At 51.7% G+C, this 5,000-nt stretch overlaps 1 non-coding gene across 1 annotated transcript in view; it reads left to right on the top strand.

Annotated features, from left to right (window-relative positions):
- Nucleotides 1-4,897: 4,897 nt before the first annotated feature.
- LOC124570071 overlaps nucleotides 4,898-5,000 on the top strand; it is a 1,910-nt gene continuing 1,807 nt past the window's right edge. The window contains exon 1 of the ribosomal RNA XR_006971464.1: nucleotides 4,898-5,000. This exon is cut by the window's right edge and continues 1,807 nt beyond it. This is a non-coding gene — a ribosomal RNA (small subunit ribosomal RNA).

Genomic DNA, 5,000 nt, shown 5'->3' on the forward strand with positions numbered 1-5,000 from the left:
ATGTATACAACTGTCCGTATACATGCTGAAAGACTCTGCTCACAATCACAACCACACGTCAACCAGACACTCTTATCACGCACTACTCTCTGCCTGTAACAGGCACAGAGACAATATGTAAGCACCAGCATGGAACAACACCCAGTGCATCCTCTCCGCCACATTAGACAATCCACACTATCATAACCAGACCGGGAGGTCCACTCACAAAACAGAATATCCCACCCTTCCGACAACCACCATTGCTCAGCTAAGCCACCAACACCCACACATGTCCTACACAGGGGTACACCCAACATCACAATACTGCCTCCTGTCACAGCACACAAACAATGGCAGGAATGAAAGACACAGGTCTGCCACAAGCATGGAATCAGAGCGCCGCCTGTCATGAGCCAAAGGTGCATCCTGACGTGGCAAATCAGATGATGCCGCAGGCATCCACTTACTATAATCACAATCAACAAACCGGCCGCCGCCGCCCGCCCGCCCCCCCCCCCCCCCCCAATACACCTTTCCTTACAACAATGTGTACCTTAACCTAACCCATATTGTGCCTTAACCTAACCCATATTGTACCTTAACCTAACCCATATTGTACCTTAACCTAACCCATATTGTACCTTAACCTAACCCATATTGTACCTTAACCTAACCCATATTGTACCTTAACCTAACCCATATTGTACCTTAACCTAACCCATATTGTGCCTTAACCTAACCCATATTGTGCCTTAACCTAACCCATATTGTGCCTTAACCTAACCCATATTGTGCCTTAACCTAACCCATATTGTGCCTTAACCTAACCCATATTGTGCCTTAACCTAACCCATATTGTGCCTTAACCTAACCCATATTGTGCCTTAACCTAACCCATATTGTGCCTAAACCTAACCCATATTGTGCCTTAACCTAACCCATATTGTGCCTTAACCTAACCCATATTGTGCCTTAACCTAACCCATATTGTGCCTTAACCTAACCCATATTGTGCCTTAACCTAACCCATATTGCGCCTTAACCTAACCCATATTGCGCCTTAACCTAACCCATATTGCGCCTTAACCTAACCCATATTGCGCCTTAACCTAACCCATATTGCGCCTTAACCTAACCCATATTGTGCCTTAACCTAACCCATATTGTGCCTTAACCTAACCCATATTGTGCCTTAACCTAACCCATATTGTGCCTTAACCTAACCCATATTGTGCCTTAACCTAACCCATATTGTGCCTTAACCTAACCCATATTGTGCCTTAACCTAACCCATATTGTGCCTTAACCTAACCCATATTGTGCCTTAACCTAACCCATATTGTGCCTTAACCTAACCCATATTGTGCCTTAACCTAACCCATATTGTGCCTTAACCTAACCCATATTGTGCCTTAACCTAACCCATATTGTGCCTAAACCTAACCCATATTGTGCCTTAACCTAACCAATATTGTGCCTTAACCTAACCCATATTGTGCCTTAACCTAACCCATATTGTGCCTTAACCTAACCCATATTGTGCCTTAACCTAACCCATATTGCGCCTTAACCTAACCCATATTGCGCCTTAACCTAACCCATATTGCGCCTTAACCTAACCCATATTGCGCCTTAACCTAACCCATATTGTGCCTTAACCTAACCCATATTGTGCCTTAACCTAACCCATATTGTGCCTTAACCTAACCCATATTGTGCCTTAACCTAACCCATATTGTGCCTTAACCTAACCCATATTGTGCCTTAACCTAACCCATATTGTGCCTTAACCTAACCCATATTGTGCCTTAACCTAACCCATATTGTGCCTTAACCTAACCCATATTGTGCCTTAACCTAACCCATATTGTGCCTTAACCTAACCCATATTGTGCCTTAACCTAACCCATATTGTGCCTTAACCTAACCCATATTGCGCCTTAACCTAACCCATATTGCGCCTTAACCTAACCCATATTGCGCCTTAACCTAACCCATATTGCGCCTTAACCTAACCCATATTGCGCCTTAACCTAACCTATATTGCGCCTTAACCTAACCTATATTGCGCCTTAACCTAACCTATATTGCGCCTTAACCTAACCTATATTGCGCCTTAACCTAACCCACGTTGCGCCTTAACCTAACCTATATTGCGCCTTAACCTAACCTATATTGCGCCTTAACCTAACCTATATTGCGCCTTAACGTAACCTATATTGCGCCTTAACCTAACCCACGTTGCGCCTTAACCTAACCCACGTTGCGCCTTAACCTAACCCACGTTGCGCCTTAACCTAACCCACGTTGCGCCTTAACCTAACCCACGTTGCGCCTTAACCTAACCCACGTTGCGCCTTAACCTAACCCACGTTGCGCCTTAACCTAACCCACGTTGCGCCTTAACCTAACCCACGTTGCGCCTTAACCTAACCCACGTTGCGCCTTAACCTAACCCATATTGTACCTTAACCTAACCCATATTGTACCTTAACCCAACCCATATTGTACCTTAACCCAACCCATGTTGCGCCTTAACCCAACCCATGTTGCGCCTTAACCCAACACACGTTGCGCCTTAACCCAACACACGTTGCGCCTTAACCCAACACACGTTGCGCCTTAACCCAACACACGTTGCGCCTTAACCCAACACACGTTGCGCCTTAACCCAACACACGTTGCGCCTTAACCCAACACACGTTGCGCCTTAACCCAACACACGTTGCGCCTTAACCCAACACACGTTGCGCCTTAACCCAACACACGTTGCGCCTTAACCCAACACACGTTGCGCCTTAACCCAACACACGTTGGGCCTGAACCCAACACACGTTGGGCCTGAACCCAACACACGTTGGGCCTGAACCCAACACACGTTGGGCCTGAACCCAACACACGTTGGGCCTGAACCCAACACACGTTGGGCCTGAACCCAACACACGTTGGGCCTGAACCCAACACACGTTGGGCCTGAACCCAACACACGTTGGGCCTTAACCCAACACACGTTGGGCCTTAACCCAACACACGTTGGGCCTTAACCCAACACACGTTGGGCCTTAACCCAACACACGTTGGGCCTTAACCCAACACACGTTGGGCCTTAACCCAACACACGTTGGGCCTTAACCCAACACACGTTGGGCCTTAACCCAACACACGTTGGGCCTTAACCCAACACACGTTGGGCCTTAACCCAACACACGTTGGGCCTTAACCTGCTCTGTAATTGTCATACGACGCGTTAAATTAGTGTAGTGTTGCCTAACTGCAACCCCCGCAATATAGTTTGCTACTCGCACTGCCCGGTCCCCAGAGTATCGCTTCATGTTAAACACCTTGCAGCTATACACTGTAATGCGGATGGCAGCAGGACGTACATGCTCAATGCCCTTCGCAGTTGTTCATTGGCATTCGCATGGCGAAGCACAGCCTACGTTGTGGTACGGCTTGTGTCAACTGTCCGCTGATGTTGTACGTCCAAATCACACACTGTACTGCACATTGGTCCTCATGTACTGAATGATACATCGTGGTACATGTGTGACCGTACCACGACTGCGCCAACAACGGCGAACCATACGGTCCAAATATTGTGCACTCAGCTACGTGTCGTCTCCCTATAAGAGCTGGATTGCAGTATGGTATGCCGTGGATGGCGATCAGCATGAGCCGTCTGTTGATGTAGTGGCGCGTGTTGTCAGACGTAGTCGTCTCTTCTCACACACCGTGATAGCATGGTGCACTGCGTTCCACATCTGCGACATGCGACAGAGGCCGGTTGACAGTCGTTCGCGCAATGGACATCGCATACGTACGGGGGCCACCTTCCACGTGTTCGCGAAGCGTGCACATGTTGTTGCGTGTATGTGGGCAGACATAGTGTGTCGTGACACCTGACACAGGCATGCAACAATCGTTGAATTTGCAAATGGCGATGGACGTCTACGTTTGCTGGTGACGTTACGCAAATGAACAACTGGTAAACCGTTGTGGTGCGGTTGTTCTCGCTAGAGGTGAATCAGTGATGGCGACGATCGGTTGAGCTACCAACCGGTTGTTTCAGCGATACCCACCATGCCCACGAACGTGAATGGCATGTGGGTGTGAAGCGATACGCGGCGGTGGCTGGGTGGGACCGTCCCCGGCCGGTGAGGGGGGGCCTCCCGGCGTGCTGGCCGCGCGGTGCGTGGGCGCACGCGCTACAGCCGGCTGGTGGGGGCGGCCAGTGGCAGGCGCGCCGGCCGACGGAGGCGGCAGGCGGCGCAGCTGCGCGCCGGCGCACCCTGCACGCGGCGCCGTGCGGCCAAAGTAGGTCCTCGCGGGCCCGGTGCGAAGCGCGGTGGACATCTGCAGTGTGCTGGTCCGATTGAGGACTGTGTGCGCTGAGGATGCGCCGCCGCCCGGCGCTCGGCGCCGCGACGCCGTCTGCTGCTCGGTCGCCTCTGCGGTTCTCGCAGGTGGTTTGTATCGCAGCTGTGCGGACGTGTTGGCGCGTGCGCTGTGCTGGGAGAGTTCGCTTCGGCACCCAAGTGGGGCTTTTGTCCTTCTGTGGCGCTGGCGTTGGAGCTGCCGGCCACCGTAGGTGGCGCGTGTTGTCTCCCGCCGGCAATGCCACGACAGCACGCTCCCGGGCCTCTGTCGGCAGCGGCAAGCTCAGTTGGGAGCACGGGTGGTCGCACCTAAAGCGTCTACTCGCCAAACTCCGGGCGATTGCGCCTCTCTCGAACCCGACCAAGTACTTAGGACGGCGCTGCGCGCCGCCGGGACCTGAGAGGGTTTCGAGGTGTATTGTGCAGGGGAGCTCAGCCTCCTCCTGTTTGCAGAATAATTGAGCGGACGCTTGCGTGTTCGCGCGGGCCCCCGGGACACACTCCCGGGCGGCCGGCTGCTCAGCTCTAGTTGACGCAGCTCCCTGGTTGATCCTGCCAGTAGTCATATGCTTGTCTCAAAGATTAAGCCATGCATGTCTCAGTACAAGCCGCATTAAGGTGAAACCGCGAATGGCTCATTAA

The sequence above is a fragment of the Schistocerca americana genome, unplaced genomic scaffold (assembly GCF_021461395.2).
Source record: "Schistocerca americana isolate TAMUIC-IGC-003095 unplaced genomic scaffold, iqSchAmer2.1 HiC_scaffold_158, whole genome shotgun sequence".
In the NCBI taxonomy this organism is placed as follows: domain Eukaryota; kingdom Metazoa; phylum Arthropoda; class Insecta; order Orthoptera; family Acrididae; genus Schistocerca; species Schistocerca americana.